The sequence below is a fragment of the Panulirus ornatus genome, chromosome 41, assembly GCF_036320965.1.
Source record: "Panulirus ornatus isolate Po-2019 chromosome 41, ASM3632096v1, whole genome shotgun sequence".
In the NCBI taxonomy this organism is placed as follows: domain Eukaryota; kingdom Metazoa; phylum Arthropoda; class Malacostraca; order Decapoda; family Palinuridae; genus Panulirus; species Panulirus ornatus.
The window spans coordinates 4,957,057-4,981,788 of NC_092264.1; the positions used below are offsets into that span (position 1 = coordinate 4,957,057).

A 24,732-nucleotide genomic window follows, 5' to 3' on the forward strand; every position below is an offset into this window, starting at 1 on the left:
CATTATTGTCATTAATGTTATCATTACTGCAAATAGTGCTACTACTACTGCTACAGCTACTACCCACTACTACTACTACTAGTATTGCTATTGTAGATATTAACACTTTTACGAATGTTGATTACGTCAAATTCGATACGCCATGTGATTAACCACTTTTGTAGTTTCCAAGGCAGTTTCTCTGAAAACGTGCGTGTCTCAGTTGTAAAGACATCCTGACTTAGGAGTATTGAAATGTAAGAACCCATCTTGCAAACCTTTCCGGGTCAGGCAGTAGTTTCTCTGTCCATTATACGCGTCAGTGTAGAACCATCAGCTACTTACATCCTGCCTACCCTCAGCTGGGGCCCCAGACCTGAGACTGAGGGACGATGTGTGGCCAGCCAGAATGTCGGTGACCTCTCCTGGGGATCGCCGCGCCTTGGCACTGCCGGCCCCTTTGTGCTAAAAGAATCCACTGTTTCCCCCACGCCACAGTAAGCTGACGTGTGCCACATATCGTGGGGGGGTGGGGGAGGTAGTGGGTAACACGGAGCCAGCTGCAGATGTGTAGGTTGGGGTGTGTTTTATGGAGGTGAGGGTGGCAGGGCTCTGGGCTTGGCACGGAGTGTGGTGTTTGGTGTGGACGGGAGGCGGCTTGGGTGGGTAGGAAGTAGGTGAGGTGTGTGGAAGGTGGGCAGGTCGCCTGGGAGGTGATCAGGGTGTGTGCGAGGTGGTCAGGACGCTTGGGAGGTGGTTAGGGACCCTGGAAGTTGGTCAGGACGTCTTGAAGGCGGTCTTGGCGCCTGGGAGTGGGCAAATATTCCTTGGAGGTCACCGGGCTTGGGAGGAGGTCAGAGCGTTTGGAAGGTGGCTAGGGTGTTTTGAAGGTGGCCAGGGCCTCTTGAAAAGCGGTCAGGTTTCTCAGGAGGTTGGTGAGAGTGATGACCAGAAAGTGGTCGTCGGTGAGGGAGTGGTAACCAGACATGGGGTAAGTTCAGCTCTGATTGTAGGCGGAGGAAGGCCTCCCTCCTCATTGGGGAACGACGCGACCAGTGATGTCCCTAGAAGGCTAAAAGGAAACTGGAACGCATGAACACACATACCGCCGGGGTGCGAGGGAGAGGAAGTGTGTGTGTGTGTGTGTGTGTGTGTGTGATGGGATGAGTGTGTGGTGGTGGTGCATGTGGTGTTAACCATCGACCGGGCAGCTTGTGGTTGCCGGGATTGGGAGGGAAGGACAATACGACCTCCTCTGAATGACCCTCTGACTCCAGCCTCTCTCTCTCTCTCTCTCTCTCTCTCTCTCTCTCTCTCTCTCTCTCTCTCTCTCTCTCTCTCTCTCTCTCCCCGTGGGAGTCTTCAAGGCGACTGCAGGTTCCTCAAAGTTGCTTTTACCTCTTCATGTTTTTTTCCCCCTCCCTCTCTCACATAAAGGCCCGGGAGATGACTCGGAAACGTATACGAGGATTAAAATTTCCAGTCGTCATTTATTTTTCATAATTTTTGCCTCCATTATATCTTTGGAGGATGAAGGTATCCACGGTTTGCCATCCACGGGAGTGGTGTCGGCATCCAGACTACCGTGTGTGCGTGAATGACCTTATTCATTTATCTCTCGCGAGCCTCGTTCACTCATCTCATTCATGGCTTATGCAGTGAAAGACATGAAAACATATTTCGGGGTTTCGCTCTTGTGTTTGTGTGTGTGTCTCTCTCTCTCTTTGATGTCAGGTTCGAGTCTCTCTCTCTCTCTCTCTCTCTCTCTCTCTCTCTCTCTCTCTCTCTCTCTCTCTCTCTCTCTCTCTCTACTAATGGACAGGTCAGGAAAGTCTCATTAAACAGTAATTGCAATTTCTTTGCCGTTGGAAATTCACCTTTCGGTGGTGCTGGAACTCTCTCTCTCTCTCTCTCCTGGAAAAAGCTCATCCACTCCTCCCTCCGCCCGGCGGTCTTGCACGCGCGCACCTCCAGACTCCCCCACGACTTACCTCGCTCTCAAGTTTGAGAGACGAATGTATTTTTTTTTTGGGGGGGGGGGAAATCTTTAGCATTTTTGTGGCAAGCAAACATTTTTCTTCACAACCTGTACGGTCATATATATATATATATATATATATATATATATATATATATATATATATATATATATATATATATATATACCTCGCTAACGCGAGAGACAGCGACAAAGGAAAATAAATGAAATACATATATATATAGATAGATAGATAGATAGATAGATAGATAGATAGATAGATAGAGAGATAGACATTGAAAGATAGATAGATACATTAGGTTGTAGTAGAGACCTGAGGAGCCATTTAGATCAAGCATTTCAAGTGACCTTACACCAAACGACAGCTTACCATTTTTTTTTTTTCCTTTTCTTTCTTAAGGACTTTGTGGCAAGTTTTTATCAAAGTCGCCCCGCAGCCAGGGCGACGCGGGGAGGCGAATTCACCTTCTCATTAGTTCCTGGGAGATGCGACCCTCTTTCAGATTATTTCGTGTCGCGGTGAATGTAATTAATGAATCTCCCCCCGGGGCGGAGAGAGAGAGAGAGAGAGAGAGAGAGAGAGAGAGAGAGAGAGAGAGAGAGAGAGAGAGAGAGAGAGATGACTTCAGAGCGAGTGCGTGAGATTCCTTGAATGTTGAGAGTTGGGGGGGGGTCCTTAGCAGCACCCCCCCCCCTCCCCCGAGGGACTGAATAACATGAAGAAAGAAAGAAAAAAAGAAGAAAGTAAGAGAAAGAAAGAAAATGATATATATATATAACAGCATCACACGTCATCACCACCACCACCAACAACGCGTTTTCTTTTTTTTTCTCTCTTTTTTTTTGACGCGCAGAACTTGGCTCGTCAGCCCTTGAAAAATTAGGTCCTTTAGGGATCTCGCTAAAACCTCTTAAGTTTCTCTTTTTTTGTTTTTTTCCTTCTTGTGGTTGAAGCATTCTTTTTTTTTCCCCTCTCCCTCCTTCAGAAACGTTAAGCTTTTTACCTCTCCCATAGTCGCCTCGATGTTCACTTCTTGGTTGGGTAAAAAAAAAAAAAAAATTTTTTTTTCTCTCCCTCTGACCACCCCTGTCACGTTTTCTGTTCCTTTAATGGGTGGTTGTCAGACTATTTCCAGGTGACGGAGGAGAGGGACTCTTTTAAATTTTTTAAGAGATGGGCTTGATCGGGGGAGGGGGGGGGAGGGGCACCGAGAGTGTGTGTGTGTGTGTGTGTGTGTTCAGTCACCTGCGGTCGCCTGAGAGAGAGAGAGAGAGAGAGAGAGAGAGAGAGAGAGAGAGAGAGAGAGAGAGAGAGAGAGAGAGGCAGACTTGTCCCAAGTCCTCCGTGGTACACCCAAGTTTCCCAACTTGGCTCAGACTGTTGGTGGCTTTGCGGCTGTGAGGTTTATTTACATACGGTCCGGGTTCCGTCACCCGCTAGGTCCTACTGCTGTTACTGCTGCTGCTGCTGTTACTGGTGCTGCTGCTGCTGTTACTGCTGCTGTTACTGCTGCTGCTGCTGTTACTAGTGCTGTTACTGCTGCTGCTGTTGCTCCTACTGCTGTTACTGCTGCTGCTGCTGCTCCTACTGCTGTTACAGCTACTGCTATTGCTCCTACTGCTATTTATGTTGCTGCTGTTACTGCTGCTGCTGTTGCTCCTGCTGCTGTTACTGTTGCTCCTGCTGCTGTTACTGTTGCTCCTGCTGCTGTTACTGTTTACTGCTGCTGTTGAGGCTTCCACTGTCATGTGTTGTTCTCTTGCAGCCTTTTCTTCCCATGCTGCTTTTGGCAATGCTATTGTTTTGCCTTCTGCTGTGTTGTTTACCCATCTGACTTTACATCTCCTGCTGTTGTTATTGGTGTTTCCACTTCTGTTTTTTTTTTCTTGTTTGCTTGCATGTCCCCCTCTTGTGTTTTTGTCGTAGTTGATTATTTTTCTCCATCTCTTTTTTTTTATATGTTGTTCTGTCTTTTGTTAGTATTTTTTTTTACCTCCCTGTGTGACGCTGCTGCTACTCCTGTTTATACCTGAACTATTGTTTGTGGCTAAACTATTGTTTAATACCTAAACTATCGTTCGTGTCTTGTGCTAATTGTAGATGCCGCTTTCGATGCTGCGTCTGACACCTCTGCTGTGCCGTCCTTGAGCGCAGTAACCACCCACACGCCATGCTTGTTTACAGCTAATGAAAAGAGGCAGAGAGCATCCACATCTCTCCTGTCAGACATTTGTCCCCTTCTCTTGGCTCCTCGTCAGATATTCACCAATAGCTCAGTGTTTAGGTGGATTTGTACATCGTTGTATGTAGGATGGATGTACACACAACATCCATTCGTCAGCAATCGTTGCGAAAATAAGAAAACGTGTACGGGGATATAGTGGTATATGGCGTTGCGCTAAGAACTATGGTAACGAGCCATTTTGTGATTGTCCACGATTTTCCTCGACTTCTCCATGATGTTAACTGCTTCCCCGACGAAAGAGTCTTGTGTCAGACGAAGACACACACACACACACTCACTCACAAGAGCAGCAGAGTGAGAGGGATCGACGCTTACAGCAACACTGGCCTTGGTTAGGTCCGATGGCAAATTGAAACTTGATCACCGCTTTGCACTGCACGAGGAGAGAGACCTACACTCGTGGACGGACCACCAGTGTGTGTGTGTGTGTGTGTCAGTGTGTGTCAGTGTGTGTGTCAGTGTGTGTGTGTCCTCGATAACGCTACCTCAGTCATCACCACGAGACATTAGCCCGTTTTCTAACAACTGTTTGTGTGATGTTGAGGAGAGAGCAAGGTGGGGTGTGTGTGTGTGTGTGTGTGTGTGTTCTTGTGAAGTTCGTTGTAGAATGTTGTTGATTTCTTGGTTGTTTTTTCTTGCCCTCTTGTTCAGTCTCCGAGCTTTTAGTGCTGTGTTCCTGCGCGATTCCTTGGGCCAAAGTTTGAGGAAAATTCGTCAAAACTTTAACTGTATTTATTTTTCAACACTTAAAGTTACACACACACACACACCAGATGGCGTCCTACTAGTGTCAAACCACCCTCCCCATGGAGCACAAATGGGTTATTACACACACACACACACACACACACTCACAAAACACCCATACATCTGCGATTTGTCCATCTTGGATGAGAGAAGAGTAAGGGGTGGCCTAGTCACAAGCTTTAAGCTTCTGAACCAGCTTGATGACGAAGATGGTGGATGAATCCTCCGTCGAAAGATGAAGAGAAGCGAGCAATCAGAGGCCATAATGCGTGATTCAGCAAGAAACTCGCAAGGGAAGATTTGAAAAGTACTTTCGTACTGTACTGTGCGAGAGACCGTGCATTTGAACGGCGTCAAAAAGTTTAAAAAAGTTGTACGATTGCTGAGAAAGTTTGAGAGTTTGGGGGGGCGGGCCTCCCGCGAGTATAGAACTCGCCTCTCTTCCTTTCGGCACAAATATAGGTAATTACCCACGTATACAGTGTGCCACACCACAGCATTTCTTAACCTACCACACCCCCGACCTGCTCTTACGTAGGTCCACCTCTTTCACCTTCCTCCCTCTTCCACACCTCTCTTTTCCACACCACCCTACCTTCCCACGACTGTTCCACCCTTACCCTGCCCCTCCCTCCCTCCTTAGCATCCCTTCCCCCTCCCATCCGTCCGTCACAGCGTGAGTGAGACTTGGTAACAACCTGGGGTCCAACAGACCCTCTCTCCCTCCCTCCCTCCCTCTCCCAACAGACCCTCTCTCTCCCTCCCTCTCCCAACAGACCCTCTCTCCCTCCCTCTCCCAACAGACCCTCTCTTCCCCCTCCCTCACCCAACAGACCCTCTCTCTCCCTCCCTCACCCAACAGACCCTCTCTTCCCCTCCCTCTCCCAACAGACCCTCTCTCTCCCTCCCTCTCCCAACTGACCCTCTCCCTCCCTCTCCCAACAGACCCTTTCCCCCTCCCTCTCCCAACAGACCCTCTCTCTCCCTCTCCCAACAGACCCTCTCTGTCCCTCTTCCAACAGACCCTCTCTCTCCCTCTCTCTCCCAACAGACCCTCTCTCCCTCCCTCTCCCAACAGACCCTCTCTCCCCCTCCCTCTCCCAACAGACCCTCTCTCTCCCTCCCTCTCCCAACAGATCCTCTCTCCCTCCCTCTCCCAACAGACCCTCTCCCTCTCTCTTTCCCTCCCTCTCCCGACAGACCTTCTCTCCCTCCGTCTCCCAACAAACCCCCCTCTCTCCCACCCTCTCTCTCCCTCCCTCTGCCAGACAGACACCAGCCCGAACAAGTTACCGGCTACGTACAGAAATATCCACATCACAATTTATGCTGATTCGCCTTCGTTCTTTTTTTTTTTCACACTTTGAAAAGACCTCTCTCTCTCTCTCTCTCTCTCTCTCTCTCTCTCTCTCTCTCTCTCTCTCTCTCTCTCTCTCTCTCTCTCTCTCTCCTCGAGTATGGAGGCGAGTCATTATTAGATCCTTTTATTTATCATTTCGCCTCATTTTTCTCTTACGCCTCCGACGCCTCCGCCGCCGTGCCCTCTGGCCACTCCGCTGTCATGGCTTTTAGTGGTATTTTTACGCTACTCTCTAGCGGCATTTGCCCTCCGTTTAAACTCATATATACGGGTTCTCTTACGTTCTACTTTGCCGTCTGTCGTTTTCTTTTTAAACGCCTTAGCCAATTTTGCTGATTCAGTAGATTCGATGATAATCCTTCGTGTAGTTGTTCTGTATTCTGCCTGATTGTAGGATTTTTTGTTTATCGTATTTGCTGTCGATTGTCTCATTTATTTCTCGTATACGTTTCCCTTCTGTCAGGGAATTTGGTTAGGGCTTCCGGAGAAGGTAGGGTGAGGAGGCAGAGGAGTTGACATTCACCCTTGCAGTGGAGATTCTCAAGGTGGGATGATTGAAGACTTGTGTATACGACCTTAGCGTTTATATTTAGGGCATCTTCGTGGGCAAGCTGTGTACCCGGCGAAGGACCTGCTTATTGGTGCGTGGGGCGAGGGTACGTGGTGTAACGGTTGGGGCATGTGTATGCTATTCACCAGGTGGGGCGTGGCGGGTATGCCTTGTACCAGATGGGGCGTGGCGGGTATGCCTTGTACCAGATGGGGCGTGGCGGGTATGCCTTGTACCAGCTGGGGTGTAGCGGGTATGCCTTGTACCAGCTGGGGTGTGGCGGGTACGCCTTGTACCTGGTGGGGCGTGGCGGGTATGCCTTGTACCAGGTGGGGCGTGGCGGGTATGCCTTGTACCAGGTGGGGCGTGGCGCTTATGCCTTGTACCAGCTGGGGTGTGGCGGGTATGCCTTGTACCAGGTGGGTTGAGAACATGTCTTATACCAGCAGTTGCCTGCGTGGGTATGTGGTGTACCACCATCCTTGTCTTGTATTGCCATGTAGTATACTCCAGTCTTTATTATATTTCGTCTTAATTACTTTGCCTGTCTTTATTTATTGTATACGCCTCTTGTATGATATACCTCGTACTCTCCCTCATATCTCTCATACGTGTATATGACTGTGTTGGTTTTGTAATCATCCTGATCAACATCTTCGTTTTCTATCCCCAATGTTTTTTTTTTTTTCCCCTATGAGAATTTACTGTATCGTTCCTGCCATTGTTCGTCCTTCGATCTGTACTTCGTGGAAGGACCCCTCCCTGAAGACGAGAGCTTGACGTGGACACACACACAAATGGCCTGATTAAAAACAGTGACGGAAGAGTTTTCTTTGTGTTCGTTGAGCGCAAAGAAAATGGAAGGCAGTTGAATGATGATAGGTGGTGATTCATTTTGAATTTTCCTTCCCCAATCCTCGTCCTCTCTAGCTTATAGAAATAGATAAGACTTGAAGAACAAGTGAATGAATAGATGATTTGAATGGCAGTGTCTCGCAGGGAAGGCGAGGAATGAGGATGATGAAAAAAGAGACAGTAGTGTTGGTGAATTACCAGCACTGGGTTCCGCACCTCATTGTCTTGAGCAGATCACGAGAGAAATAATTATAGAGAAGATTACCCTGAGTGATTTGATTACGTTTTCTTCCGTCTAGATCCCATGGAAGACGATTTTGGAAGATATTTGCGGCCGACGATTTTCTCCCCTCACTATTTCAAGAGGTGTGTTTCCTGGACATTTATTATTAGGCCAGTACGTCTTGCGTTAGTTACGGCAGGAGAGCCATCAAGGCAGGCGTCTGTGTACATTGTTTGGCATCAGTGGTGTTAGATTAGAAAATGGGTCTTGGTCATGCACTGGTGGGGAGAATCTCATATTTATTTTTTGTGTGTGAAGGGTTGTGGATGTGGGATAGGTATAACCCAAGACATCGTAAACGTAATTACAACAGTCACTGGAGATTATATATATATATATATATATATATATATATATATATATATATATATATATATATATATATATATATATATATATATATATATCACTGTTCTCAGTCTGGTGTACATTTAGGCAATGGTCAGGATATAGAGTGCATGATTTTGACTAATGCCTCATTCTCATGCACTACATTGTAAAGTACCTTATTTTTAGTACTTTCCTTTTGAAGCTTGGCTTTTTAAGGTCCCTTAATGATATTCGTCTGAACGAATATGACTCGCTGTTTATTAAGTCCAAATTATTACATCTGAAATGTGGATAGGATTTGTATCTTGCTGGTCTATTTACAGTAACGAATTCGCGAGAGGCATTTCCTTATTCGATGCATTCCATTTATACAGGACATCTTAACACGTGCAATATTCACATTATATTGGCTTGAAAAAGTAATTTGCGAGTGTACATGACATTGGATTAAAGTCATTTACGAGAGAGTCCAACACATCACTCAGCCACAGCTGGTGTTTTTTTTCTATCCGTATATATATATATATATATATATATATATATATATATATATATATATATATATATATATATATATATATATATATACAAGTCAAAGAAACGTGTTTGGCTTCGTGTATCATTGTGGTAAAAGCACCCATATTCGAGAGGCTTTGGATACTTTGGTAGGTGTAGATTTTCGTGTTTTCTTTTTTTTTTCCTCCAAAATGTGGGAATTAGTAAGACCTGTATCGAAAAGAGTCACTTTCTCGCTCTTTGCTTCGGGAGACGGCGTTCGAAAATGAATGGCACGGGTTCGAACCAGTCCTTAGGACTGAACTATTTGGGTTATGATGGAGGGGTGGAGATCTTGGATGAGTTTCTCCCGCCCCCTCTCCCTACCGTGGATGAACTCCCCCAAACCATGGATGAGTATCCCCCCACCATGGATGAATCCCCCCCACACTATGGATGAGTAATCCCCCCTCCATGGAGGAGTGAACCCCCCACCCCACAACAACATGAAGAAATATCCCCCAAAATCATGGATGAACCACCACCCTACCTCCCCCACCCACAACATGGATGAATACTACCCCCCAGTATGGATGAGATCAACCAGGCCATGGATGACCCCCCCTCAGATCTGCGGCCCAGCCCCGTGCCTCACACCTGTGATCAATCCTTCACTTTTGATTAACGAAATTGGCTTCGGGTCTTCCTCCCCCACGCAGGGGAGGGAAAGGAAGCGTTTGATGCCTGTGAACGAACGTGTTTGAACTTTCTCTCGACTCTCTTACCCAGATGAACTCTCGGCTTTAAAATACTTTTAATCCAGCGTTCCTTTTTTTTTGGTGTGTGTGTGTGTGTGTGTGAGTGTGTGAGTGTGTGTGTGTGTGTGTCTGTGTGTGAAACCAGCGAGTTTCTGCAGAACATCTGACCCTTTTCGTATATTATATAACCGCTCGCTTGGTACAGGGATGATGGGAAGGGCATCACGGAAAAGCCTTGAATGGTGTTGGAGATTCTCCTCTGAAAATGGGGCTAGCGTTCAGTGATGGACAATTACGTATCGAAAACTGATATTTGATCATTAAAACTTGATAGTCTAAAGGATCCTCAACTTTCCATTGGGTTTTATATTCTAGGCTTAATTCATTACTTTTCATGGGGTTTATATATATATATATATATATATATATATATATATATATATATATATATATATATATATATATATATATATGTTCCTATGAGTCCACGAGGAAATGAAATACGAGAAGTTCCCAAGTGCACTTTCGTATAATAGTCACATCATCAAGAGAGATGCAAGAAAGAAATATAATAGTCAGTTGATGTACAACGAAGATACGTAGGTAGGAGAGAGAGAGAGAAAGAGAGTTCTCTCTCATGTGTGAAAGTGAAATTTGACTGGAAACAGCCCTTCAAAGTTGTCTCCCAAACCTTGTCAAGGATTGAGATTAGCACTGTGAGAGACTGAAATCAACCAAGACCAACTTTGTGAGAGAGCTGGGATCGCTGGACCCCTCACAAATCCCCCCCTGAGCCAGCCACTAGCATTACTAAACATTCCCCAGAGCCGCACCAGAAATTTCCCCCGCCATAACATTTTCCAAAATAAAAATGATTACGAAAAACTGGGAAAAAAAAAACGAAAAAAAAATTCCCCTTTTTTTTTTTTTTCATCCATTTGCTACAGTGGTGTGTGTGTGTGACGCGTCTGGCCACTCAAAGTTCTCAGCGGTAAAGCCATCTTAGTCTGTCTGTCCGTAGTCTGTGAATTCTTACCTTCCCGCGAGTCGGTTCTTTTGAGAAATTTGTCCATTGACCAATGCAAAAAAAAAATTTTTACCTTTTATTATTTTTTCTTTCCTTTTGCCATAGAATGCGTCTACGTTTAAACCGTCTGGTGTATGGGGGATGTTAGACCTTAAATGTCGTAGAAGGAAGCCATGGTCGTATAAATCATTTCGTTATATCACTGCTTATAGATATGAGGCGTTTGACCCATGCATATACTGTATGATATATTAGGGTTGTGGGGGGGGGGGACCTCTCTTAAACGTGTCGTAACAGCGATGAAAACGAATCATTTCGTTATATACACTGACGAGAAACCAAATAGATTTTCATGCATTACTATTTATGTGTTATAAAGTTATATATTTTTTTTTATATCTACGGTAATTGATACTTTGTTATGTCTACAGAGAGGGGTTTAGAGTTATTTAACCCAGAGGTGTAAACTGTTAGGCATAAACTGCCAAAACCCTTTTACTGTTATCTTAAGTCGCCCCCCCCCCACCCCCCTTATCTTCTCCTCAGTCTATGGAGGCGTAGCAATCCCTTTCCTTCCGTTGATATTGGTATCATAGAACTCTAGGGTTTTTTTGTTCCATTTTTGTAGGTTGATATATTTTTTACACCAAAGAAAATTGGGTGCGTAGCCTCCATTTTCCTCAGGTGGTGTGCCTATGAAAAAGTGAGGACGTACCTCCCATTTTTCCTCAGCCGATGTTGTTGCAATAGAAAATCGAGGGTGAGGCTCTCCTTTGTCCTCGTCTGACTTTGTTAATTATTATAAAGAATTTGAAATTATTCCGCTAGATTTCTAAGTAATAATTTGGTCGATCTTTGGCGATGAAAACGCATTGCTATCACTGTCAAAATCGCTTAATGACTACAGGAATACTCTCCATACAGATGAACTTTAGCATTTTATAATAGCTCCTTATAACCTTTTTATCAATTTACTTTATTATTATTTTCATTCGGTATTTTCTCCATACAGGTGAACAGGCAACTCTTAAGGCCTTTAGCTTTTTATGATAACTTCTTATAATCTTTTTATTATTTTACTTTATTGTTTATTTTCATTCGGTCGAGCCATGGTTATGTTCCGATGTGTATTCGGTCTTTGAGACAAGAGTCTTCGGAAAGAAACACAGTTTTTGTCGTCATAAAGAACAATTAGAACTGATTCTCAAATTAAAAGGTTTTTATCGTCATAATTAAAGAACAATAAGAACTGATTCTCAAATTAAAAGGTTTTTATCGTCATAATTAAAGAACAAAAAGAACTGATTTTCAAATTTTCGTTTTTCTATAAAGCTGGGGTGATCGTATGGGTCAGCTATCGTCCAGGGTTGGTTGATACGAGTGGGTCAGCTATCGTCCAGGGTTGGTTGGTATGAGTGGGTCAGCTATCGTCCAGGGTTGGTTGGTACGAATGGGTCAGCTATCGTCCAGGGTTGGTTGGTACGAATGGTTCAGCTATCGTCCACGGTTGGTTGGTACGAGTGGGTCAGCTATCGTCCAGGGTTGGTTGGTACGAGTGGGTCAGCTATCGTCCAGGGTTGGTTGGTACGAGTGGTTCAGATATCGTCCAGGGTTGGTTGGTACGGGTAGGTCAGCTATCGTACGAGGTTGGTTGGTACGAGTGGGTCAGCTATCGTCCAGGGTTGGCTGGCACGAGTAATACAAGACATCGAGGGAAGGCTGGACGATCAGCGGTGGGTGGCTCTGGATTCCGTCAGCGCTGGTGAGGTCTTCTGGAGGGAGAGGAGGGGGTTGGTTGAGCTGAACTTGCGGGACTCTCAGGCAGCGACGCTAACCTAACCTAACCTAACCTAACCTAACCTAACCACTGTGACGTGTATGTCTTGATCATTTTATTTCCTCTTGTACTCTTCTTACGTCACATTTATCTGTGCCTTTGAATGGGTCTCTGTTTTCTGAGGATAATGCTTTTTATTTTATCGTTAACTTTACAATACTTCTGTAAGCGTTATGATCTCTTAAAGCTCTCTGGTCTTAATATACTTTCGTGAGCATTATGCTACGTTAAGGCTCTCTGGTCTTGTATTTCGTGAGCGTTATGTTACGTTAACTCTCTCTAGTCTTGTATTTCGTGAGCATTATGCTACGTTAATTCTCTCTGGTCTTATACTTTCGTGAGCATTATGATGTGTTCATCCCCTCCGGCACCTTAGCGTACTTCGGTTTGGCATTACCATATATCCCTTAGTATCGTCCTCCTCCCGCGGCGGGGCTCGGCCTGCGAGGGAGGGACTGAGGAAGGAGTAGCAGCATGAGAATAGACCCGGGTGGAACCCTCGAGCAAATAATCAGGTTCCGGGGGTCCCTTATCCCAGCAGGTGGCACCCAGCTGGTCACACACCTGCCTCTGCCAGCCATTAACGAGAGACCGATGTCAGGTTTTATCGCCCAGCAGCGCTGATCCCCTCCCGAGGCCTCGCTTGTTGCCTCCCGAGCGCGAGGCAATCTCAGATGTCTTAGATACTTTAAGGGGTAGCGATCTCTTAATCTAAGGGCGTGCCTCTGTGCCATAGGTGAGCTTTTAATCCGCGGGTCCGCGTATTGTGCTGTATTTTTCCTCTGCTACGGACGCCATGCGTTGGATAGAAGGGAGTTTCCTTGTTTAAACCCGTGCCATCAGGAAGAAGGTGATTAAGACTTTTTAAAAGTGTGTTAGCGGTTAGATTGTGTCGTAAGTCTTGACTTAATCCGTGACTGAGGTGTGTTTCTCTTTTTGCAGGTACGTTTGTGTTGCTGGCCAAAATGGGGCAGTGTTGTGGAAAGGTTGAACATGACGTAAGTAAAAGAGGCTAGAACTTATGACCCTCAGTGACCCGTTGATGCCATTGAGGCATGTGTGTGTGTGTGTGTGTGTGTGTGTGTGTGTGTGTGTGTGTGTGTGTGTGTGTGTGACTGTAAAGATATGCACGTAAGTGTGATATGCCTGCGTGACGTCACAAGCAGCCGTGACGTCATGAGGGATGTAGAGAGAGTCAGTCGCCGGGCGCCGGTGACGTCAGTGGCGCGGCGCGCGCCAGTGTGTGTGTGTGTGTGTGTGTGTGTGTGTGTGTGTGTGTGTGTGTACCTGACGGGGGCTATCTCGCCGTCCGGCGTGGGTGGGTTATTATTAACCTTGGCCCATGTCGGGGGGACCTTCCTCTACCCCCTGAGCACCCCCATTCACCCCTCCTAACCCCCCGACACCTTGCTGTTTTCCCTCCAAACAAACACGCGAGGAGGAGGGGAGGTGGAGGGAAAAGTCCACTGGAAAACAAAACGTGTTTTAACTAAGAGGTGTTTGTTGTTGTCATGGACCTGAGTTTTTCCCCCCCCTTGGCTCGTTTGTCTTTTTTTTTAAGGGGGTGTCGCTTCTTCAGCGCTCATCAAACGGGGAAGGGGTTAGGGAGGGTGTGAGAGCAGGGCTGGGGTGGGTGCGTGTGGGTACTGTAACAGATAGTGTTGTGGTGGTGTAGGCCACACGCCCAGGCCAGCAGGGACGAGACCATTCATGTTACGATTGTATTGTGATGTTTGACGAATGAAGGTATGTGTGTGTGTGTGTGTGTGTGGCAGAAGCGGAAGGGATAAGGAGAAGGCGGAGACCGAATTAGAGATAGATTGGGATAGAGTGATCAAGGCTCTTGAGTCCTTGGAGATTATCCATGCACTATGTTGACGCTTACGTATGACTATAAATGCACCAGTGGTGGTGTTCATGTTTCAAGCTATGACTGGCTAGGAGTGTCCCTCAATGACAGACGACAGTGGTGCCTCGTTGAAGGGCCCCTGCAGGAGAGAGGAACTAAGGTCACCTTGTTTAGTCGTTAGTGTAGTCTTACGGTTAATGTTATGTTTCTTCCGTTAGTCGACGTTAATGTACGGCAGCAATTGTCTTCGTGAGGCAAGGGTAAACTTCACCAGTTCTGCGTAGAGAGAGAGAGAGAGAGAGAGAGAGAGAGAGAGAGAGAGAGAGAGAGAGAGAGAGACGTGTAAAGCCTATGAATAGAAACCCCTGGTGTGAAAATGTGCTCCTCTCTGCCATATTGTCACACTCGAGGTGGTATGGCCGACCAAGAAGAAGGAGGACGATGTATTGTAGCGATTCGCTCTGGTTAGGTTAGGTTGTGCTGCTGTATAGCCTTATAATCAGGGTCTCTTGAGGAAAACGAACGTTTTAACTCATCCCTTGTCTCAGAGAGTTACGCCGTCTTGACCTTTTGAGTCACTAGTTTGCTTCGATGATATTCTTTCTGAATTGAAGGATGTTTCAAACCTCTTTACCTGACAGTCACTAGTTTGCTTGGATGATATTCTTTCTGAATTGGAGGATGTTTCAAACCTCTTTACCTGACAGTCAGTAGTTTGCTTCGATGATATTCTTTCTGAATTGAAGGATGTTTCAAACCTCTTTACCTGACAGTCAATAGTTCTCGAGGACCTTTTTTTTGCTTCGCGAACACATCACTCACAGAACACATGCTGAATCGAAGGCATCCTAAAGCTGATCCCTAGGCAGAAAAATGTAAAGGATTTTCTTTGAATAATGGCATCCTGCAGGTGTGTCCCTGAGCAACATAGGTCTGTACTTCCTGTGTTTGATTGGTTACAAAAGTAGACATTGCTGGAAATCCTGCTAATCCTGAAGGACATTCCTTGGGTGAGTAGGTCTTCGTCAACCTCGGCGTTGTGGTCGAGCTTGGCCTCCATTTCCCCTCGTCTGGCATCTGCGTACGGAAGACATGCAGGAATTCGTGACAGATGGCGTAATGATCGCGAGGGACGTGCCCCAACTCCAGGAATTTGGCGTATTCCCCGCGTCACTAACATATACTAATGTATGCAGTACGCAGAATGCACTGGTAGTTCCGTCAAGACTAGGAGCGCTTTCACTGTTGCGTATACATGCCGTGCAGCGTATTAGAGTCACTGCTGTCATTTGGTTCAGAATAAATAACACCGAAATTAGGTACAAAATATATATGGTCTTCTCCATCGTATATTATATAATTATATATATATATATATATATATATATATATATATATATATATATATATATATATATATATATATATAACACATGGGGTTGAAACTTCATATTGCCACACAGCCGGATTTAGCTCAGACAGTTGACTGCCGGGTCCTGCTCCATATATTAAACTAATCAACTTATGTGTCAGGACACAGACACGTCTCCAGCCATGCCAGGTCATCCCTCCTCCCCCACTATACCAATCCGCCAGCCTTTCATCCCTAGAATAGTGTAGTGTCTCGTTTTCTGTTGTACTCTTGGCGTTTAAAGTCGTCAATGCGCGGACTTTGATTAATTCGTTTCAGTGCATTGTGCATCATCAGCGCCAACGTCAGGGTTGGTAGGAAAAAAAAATATATATATCTATATATATTCCCTGACGGGCGTGGACATTGGTGATTCATGGGGACTGCCGCTCGTCACAGCCCAAGACCGAGAGAGAGAGACCTTTTTTTATTATTATTATTCACGTAGGAGTGACGTCAGTAAGAGCAGCATGCATGCAGCAATAACAGCAGGAGATGCAGAAGGTGTACCGTCACCCTCCTTTGACAGCGCTTAGCAACACCACCACCAACACCTCTGCCTCCACCTCCCAGCTGCAGCAGCAGAAGCAGCCGTATTCACCACCTGCAGCAGCAGAAGCAGCCGTATTCACCAGCAGCAGCACAAAAGCAGCCGTATTCACCAGCTGCAGCAGCAGAAGCAGCCGTATTCACCAGCTGCAGCAGCACAGAAGCAGCCGTATTCACCAGCTGCAGCAGCACAGAAGCAGCCGTATTCACCAGCTGCAGCAGCAGAAGCAGCCGTATTCACCAGCTGCAGCAGCAGAAGCAGCCGTATTCACCAGCTGCAGCACAAAAGCAACCGTATTCACCAGCAGCAGCACAGAAGCAGCCGTATTCACCAGCTGCACCAGCAGAAGCAACCGTATTCACCAGCAGCAGCACAGAAGCAGCCGTATTCACCAGCTGCACCAGCAGAAGCAACCGTATTCACCAGCAGCAGCACAGAAGCAGCCGTATTCACCAGCAGCAGCACAGAAGCAGCCGTATTCACCAGCAGCAGCAGCAGTAGTATTCAGGCGGTAGGAAGACTCAGCTGCAGCGCTCAGGAACAGCACCCAGCGACAGCAGTTCTTATATCCTCTGGGTAGGCTGTCTTCTTAGCTCACGCCCCACGTGACCCTTCTAACAGGAACGTCTCTCCTGTAACCCTGCGATAAACACATCATATCGGGCAGTGGGACTTCGTTATCCATTTTCCCATTTAAATGTCTCGCGAAACCCGATCCTCGAATCAGTTTCCTCTCTCTCTCTCTCTCGCTTTTTTTTTCGTTCTCGTTGCGTCAGGCGTTGGGGGCGTCTCATCGAGTCTCGAGGATGACCTCACCGTTGCTTATGCGAGTTGAGGAGATAAAACCCCCCCAGCAGCCGAGGCTCAAAGGGAGTGTATCTCCTCCATTAAGGTCTCGAGTTGAGAGATAATACCAGCACTCCGGGAATTTACGAGTCGAAGGCTCCCCTCCAAACCGTACAGCTTTTCGGGTCGAGAGTGTGGGACAGGGGCGTCCGTCCGACTTCCAAGGGATAACTATGACGTTTATGAAGCTAACTTGAGTGGGAACTTTATCACTTGTGAGTCTGAGATCAGATGGGTAACGTAAGAATGTCTGGTCTCAATTTCAGGAGTAACTGTGAAAGTTTTTTTTTTTATATTTCTCCACATTTGTATTGGCCTCACGCTGTAAACACTGTCTCTCGACGATGGGTCTGTGAAGCTGCACTTCGTATAACAGATGGTGACTCTCGAGGTGCCACACCTACACTCCTCGATCTTCAAGTCGAGGGATAACCTTACATCATCATCTTCACCCCCCCCCCCCCCCCCCCCCAGAGTCATCGTTTAGTTCTACCAATTACGGTTGCCGTTCGAGGAATGAATGACCCCACCCGACCACCACCCCCTAAACCCTCCCCACCTCTCTGTGATTCAGAGGTCGGGCCTTAACTTTCGTAATTGTGTATTCCAAGGCGAAACCTGAGTCGGCCGTTTATAGTCCGGAGTCGAACAGTTGTGTGGCTCTGAGTCGAGAGTTAACTCATCCAATTATAGTTCCAAGTTGTAGGATAACCCCAGCCATCGTGTGTTGAGTCAGGCCTGCCTCAAGTGATTGGTGGCTGAAGGGTAGAAAAGGCGGTGGGTTCTGTGATTCCCAGCCACACCTTTTGGACGTTCGTCCAAGCCACGCCCTTATGAAGGTAGCCCAAGCCACGCCCTTAGGAAGGTAGCCCAAGCCACGCCCTTAAGAAGGCAGGCTGTAGCATGAAGTTAGGGAGGTCTTACAAGTCACGCCCTTGGGAAATCCGCCCAAGCCACGCCCTTGGGGAAGCTCGTCCAAGATACGCCCTTAGCAAGCCAGTGGGAGAGGTACCTGGCTGCAGACATCATCTGGTCCACTGATCCCTCTTGCCTTGCTCCATGGTACGTGTTAAAGCTGAGGGTGCATTAGCGCATGACCATGTCAGACAGTAATGCATGGTATTTAATAACCTTACTCGCTTGGAAATTGCATTTGGTGAAGCCCAGGAGCACTCCACTGGACTCCCGCCATTCCTAGGTATGGTATTCACTCGTGTATCTCCACTACAGACCACGGTATTCCATTGTTTCCCCACACCCGTCTACGCGGTATAACCTGGACTTAGTCGATGACCGTTGAGCCGGAGGGAGAGATGGGTGGGGAGGATACCTTCTGATTTACTATCTTGTTTCTACCAGTATGTTTAGATCATTTTTCATCCTCTGTGCAGATAATCTCGTTATGGGTCATCAGGTCTCATGTTATCTATCCCTCCCACTTCACTCCCATATACCTCAGTTCATGGTTTTAGTGAGTGCCAAACCTCGCACACGCTAGTATTCTACCGCTTGTACCTCAACCCATGCAATCGGAAGAACGAAAAGCCATTTTTTTTCGTATGGTATTGAATGGTATTTCCATAAAATTTGATTGTATTTCATAGCACCTTATGTCAATCCATCGTGTCTGGAAACCCTCCACCGTATCTCATGGAATGTAGTACCCATGTCAACTCATGGAATGTAGTACCCATGTCAACTCATGGAATGTAGTACCCATGTCAACTCATGGCATTTACAGACCCCCTCTCCCCCCACTCCTCACGTCAACTCGTGGTATTTAGCATCCTCACACGTCAGGGTCACAGAATGGACTGGACCCCTCACGTCACCTCACGGGACTACGTGTGTTCGTCCACCTCCCCATACCCAGCACTCTCCATGGCATGGTTGACCACAAGTTAACTTTAGTAAAAGAAGAAAAAAGAAAATAAAAATACGATTAATCAGATCAGATATCCAGCAGTTTGTTTGTTCAGGTGAGATTTTAACCCTTCATCACTAGGGGTATTGTTCTCAATTTTTGTTTTGATCAGAATTTCATTTGGTTTAAGATTTTTTCAAACATCATACGTAGTCAAGTGTTAAAAATATCCGTTGTTTAGAACTGGGGTAATAAGAGATTTTGTAAATTTTTTTTTCAAATTGCACACACACACACACACACACACACACACACACACACACACACACACACACACACTTGAAGCCTATGAGCACTACATCTTGAAGATGGTCCTCTCTCCTTAATCCACCCTCTAAGACCTCCCTCTGACCTTTGACCTTTCCTTTTTTTTCTATAAAAAAAAGAGAAATGGTGGAGGAAGATGTCAAGAGGGGGCTGGGTTTAGGATGTGGGAAGGAGGTACTTAACAAGAGGGACTTGGGAGAGGGAGGGAAAAAAGAGGAGGGAGAGAGTGGTGGTGAGAGAGATAGGGAGAAGGGTCAGGAGAGGTTTAGGGAGGAGTGATGAGGGAGGGTACAACAGGGAGAGGGATTGGAGTGGGGTCAGGGTAAAGGCTATTGATCATGGACATCGCCCCAGCTGCTGATGGGGGCAATGAAGATAAGGATGTAGTCTTGGGCTCGCCAGTCTAGGACTCACTATGCTTTTCGGCCCATGGGTCTAGAGGCCATTGAACTCGTGCGCTCGCAGGTCAAAGGGTCATTAAACTCTTGGGCTCGCCAGTCAAGGGCTGAGCCGCTAAGCTCTTGGATCCCACTCGTCTAGGGAATGTTGAACTACTAGTGTGTAGGAGGTCACTGAACTCCTAGTTAGAATGGCTAGTGTGGAGGCTACCAACCCCTTGTCTCTCGAGGCTGTGAGAACTTGGTTCAACTAGCCAGGGAGCTCCTAGCTTGCATTATATTAGCCTGTTTATTTTCCCTCTGAAGTACGTGCTAGGAGCATAGAACCTGCCACACACTAACTCTGAATCGATTTTATCCTGTTTAGAACCATGGTGTAGGCTAGTTACGAGTCGTAGGCTCGGCTATTTTAGAGTCATGGGGTCGTGTGCTTTAAAGCAATGGGGTTGGCTAGTGTAGAGCCATGGGGTTGCCTTTCTTAGAGCCCTAGGGTCGGCTAGTAAATACCCACGGATCCATTAGTCTTGAATGCGTGGGTACTTCACTTGTCGAAGACTTAGGTCCTCGTAGGTAATTAAAGACCTTTGGATGACCTGAATTAAGGTCAGAAAGTCCACTTTTTTTTAGGTGGGTGAGGCATTGAATGGCTTCACCATCTCAGACTCTTAGTACTATGGGTCTGCCTTTTTTTTTATTTCTGTTGGCGTGAATGGAAGAAGCCAGGGCTGTGTGTCGTAAACTTAACTACTTATTGACGGTGGGCTGGACGAAGAAATGGTAATGTCCTTAGTTTGGCCAACTCGCCGTCGCCTCACAAGAAAGCTTTGCATGATGGACACACACGCGCTCTCTCTCTCTCTCTCTCTCTCTCTCTCTCTCTCTCTCTCTCTCTCTCTCTCTCTCTCTCTCTCTCTCTCTCTCTCCAAAAAGTAAAAGCACGTCATACGGACGTTTACTTTTTGTTACTCTGTATCGCGTCTCGTCACCAGCGCATTGCATTGCCCTCCTGTGTAATATATGTAATGCTGTAGTGTCTTGATACTAGATGTTAGTAAACCTCTCTCTCTCTCTCTCTCTCTCTCTCTCTCTCTCTCTCTCTCTCTCTCTCTCTCTCTCTCTCTCTCTCTCTCGTATCCCTCACATTCGTGACCAGTTGAGAGGCTTGTGTCTCCTCCAGCCGGGAGGAGACTCGCGAGGCCTCACATGCCTCTCGCTATCGATTCCTCGTTTGGAGAATCCTCATACCACCGACGACCATGACGAAATTTGTTGATGAGGAAAACGACAGGTTCTCAGGGAAGTCTTGCAACACCCGCCGTCCTCCGCCCCCGCCCCCGCCGAAATACTTGTTGAGTTTAGCGAGGGAGGGAAGGAAGGGGGAGTTTGTGTGAGGAATTGAGGAGTCGGGGGAAGCGATCGTCTTTTGGTAGCCTCCCGCGTGTTGGTTTGTCCTCGCCCGAGCCAGACCCGCAGGCCTCTGACAGCTGCAGCCGCAGCCATCAGCCCCCTTAACCTAACCCCCCCCCCTTTTTTTTTTTCTTGACTTCGCTTTTATTTTGAGAGTATATTTATATATATTTTTCTACAATTCCGGGACTTAATGCGGACAATCATCTGCTGTGAGTCACGACATCATCCGACATGGAATAATGCTTGTGAGCTGTTGTCTGGTCGTCTTTTTGTTTGTTCGTATCTTCGCCGGTGTTCTGTGTGCTCGTGTGTGTGTGTGTGTGTGTGTGTGTGTGTGTGTGTACGCCATCTTTAAGGCTCTGTTTACTCTGTTTACTTGGAGACTTTTGGCTCTAGCCGTTTCTGTACTTTTTTTTTTTTCTTTTTTTCTTTTGGCTCAGGCAGAACATGCCTCAATAAAGGGCATCTCTGTTGAAAAAAGAAAAGTAAGAGGAAAGATCATGAAGGAATTAATCATGGGCTCCGCAGGTGTTTGTGTTTGGATTTGGACACTCAAAGCCAGAGAGGTTCTCGCGGGGAGGGAGAAAGAACAGAGGAAGAGAAGGGTGGGAATTCCTCAAGTTAGCTGTGGGAAGACTGGAGGTATAATGATTTGCAACGTTCAGTCACCATTAGCTTTTTCTGCTCGGAAATATTTTTACATCTTTCCTAATACGTTTAATGTTGAGGTTTTTGGATGTGCCGTTTACTGTGGTTTACATTCATACCTTCATTAAGTAACTGACTAGTATCCGCTGTGTGACTTCCAAATGGAATGTTGAAGACTGAGATCAAATCTCTCCTCTTCCTTCTCTCTTTAAGTAGAGATATTTCATTGGTTTATTTCTATAGATCTTCCGTTCTTCAAGTGTATATTTGGCATCTATTTGGTCCATGATGTCTTTTCCAGTAATGTAAAAAACTTTTAGAGATGCTAGTCTTTAGTTTCCCCTGTCTTCATTCTTGAAGATAGGCACGACGACGTTTCTAATGACCACCTCTTTTGGTGTAGATTACTCGAATCAGCAGCTCTGATTGTACGCTCTTCTTGAGTATATAGGGATTAATGTAATCAAGTCCATTTGGTATATGGGTCAGCCTACGTGAATAGCTTGCTTATGTACTTCAGCGTTTTCTACGATTTTTACCTTACTCCATTTCGCTAGCGTTGTGAGATAGAATGTTATCTGCTGTGAACACACACTCTGCTGTGGACACACACACTGGAACTCTGTATTCAGCTCCACCTCACTTATTTCCTCATCTTCGGCATTAATTCTTCCCTCGGAATCTATCAGTCTTATTTTTTGCACTCTGACTTACAAATTGACTTTCGTGGAAGATTTATGGAATGATTTTAGATTCTTTCATTTTCCATATATATATATGATCTTATATATGATCTCCAGAGCATATACGTATTTTCTGTAGCTCCCTAACATCTTTCATGAACCTAACCTCACTGTTTTTCAAATTATATCCGTTTTCTTGCTACTGATAACCATCAGAGGTCTAGTGTTGTTCCTGTGTGTGTGTGTGTTTTACGGGGAGAAAGTTTTACACTCGAGTTGCCCCGTCTCTTAACCTGTATATATGTGCCTTGTCGTTATTCCTGTGTACACACACACACACACACACACACACACACACACACACACACACACACACACACACACACACGCACACACACCAGACCTCAGCCTGGTGCTCATTTATCGGCCAGCAGCGAGGGGTGGATAAACACACTGATTGGGTGTAGGTCGCCTGCCACACCCAAGATTCGAACCCATGCGCGTCCGACCCCAGGCCGGCCCGTGCTGACTCATAGTCAGTATTGCCAACCGCTGCACAGCTCTGTGTGTGTGTGTGTGTGTGTGTGTGTGTTTCTAATGTTTTATTTTATGAATATGAATAAGAAAGTGACAGAGTGCCACAGACAAAGCATATTGGATGAAGTGTGGTGAATGGTAAACGAAGGAAGTATGAATGAATGACTTATTGGAATGACAGAGGCAAATGAGAAGCCTTAAATACAGTCAAGAAATAACGACAGAAAATGTAATAAATGACGGTGTCAGATAGAGCCAAGGCCAGCGTGGAGGAAATTGTCTAGCAGGTTCGTTACTGGCTTTAAGAATCATTAGGAGGACCCAAACGCTCGAGGCATGGAATACGAGTAATGAGAATAATAAGATCGCTAGTATTGAGAATAGTAAGAGTAATAAGATCTATAGTAATAAGAATAGTAAGCGTAATAAGGTCGACAGTAATAAGAATAGTAAGAGTAATAAGATCGCTAGTATTAAGAATATTAAGAGTAATAAGATCTACAGTAATAAGAATAGTAAGAATAATAAGATCTATAGTAATAAGAATAGTAAGAGTAATAAGGTCTATAGTAATAAGAATAGTAAGAATAATAAGATCTATAGTAATAAGAGTAGTAAGCGTAATAAAGTCGATAGTAATAAGAATAGTAAGAATAATAAGATCGCTAGTATTAAGAATATTAAGAGTAATAAGATCTATAGTAATAAGAATAGTAAGAGTAATAAGATCTATAGTAATAAGAATAGTAAGCGTAATAAGGTCGACAGTAATAAGAATAGTAAGAGTAATAAGATCTATAGTAATAAGAATAGTAAGAGTAATAAGATCTATAGTAATAAGAATAGTAAGAGTAATAAGATCTATAGTAATAAGAATAGTAAGAGTAATAAGACTATAGTAATAAGATTAGTAAGAGTAATAAGATCTATAGTAATAAGAATAGTAAGAATAATAAGATCTATAGTAATAAGAATAGTAAGAGTAATAAGGTCTATAGTAATAAGAATAGTAAGAGTAATAAGATCTATAGTAATAAGAATAGTAAGAGTAATAAGGTCTATAGTAATAAGAATAGTAAGAGTAATAAGATCTATAGTAATAAGAATAGTAAGAGTAATAAGGTCTATAGTAATAAGAATAGTAAGAGTAAGAAGGTCTATAGTAATAAGAATAGTAAGAGTAATAAGATCTGTAGTAATAAGAATAGTAAGAATAATAAGATCTATAGTAATAAGAATAGTAAGAGTAATAAGGTCTATAGTAATAATAGTAAGAAAAATAAGATCTATAGTAATAAGAATAGTAAGAGTAATAAGGTCTATAGTAATAAGAATAGTAAGAGTAATAAGATCTATAGTAATAAGAATAGTAAGAGTAATAAGATCTATAGTAATAAGAATAGTAAGAGTAATAAGGTCTATAGTAATAATAGTAAGAATAATAAGATCTATAGTAATAAGAATAGTAAGAGTAATAACGTCGATAGTAATAAGAATAATAAGATCTATAGTAATAAGAATAGTAAGAGTAATAAGGTCGATAGTAATAAGAATAATAAGAATAATAAGAGAACTTGTAGTGTCCAGGATGTTGAGGGATGAGGGCAGAGGACACATGATATTTGAGGAGTTTTATAAAGCCACAAATTTCCTCCTGGCCACCACCACCAGCTGAGGACGTCTCGCATCACTCGACCTGACGTCAAATTTTGCCCCCGTCGTCTCTGGTTGTAGCCGTGAGCA

At 45.1% G+C, this 24,732-nt stretch overlaps 1 protein-coding gene across 7 annotated transcripts in view; it reads left to right on the top strand.

Annotated features, from left to right (window-relative positions):
* The window catches only part of LOC139761635 (innexin shaking-B-like), a 637,836-nt gene that overhangs the window by 140,104 nt on the left and 473,000 nt on the right, over positions 1-24,732 (top strand). The gene's annotated exons all lie outside the window — the stretch shown is intronic.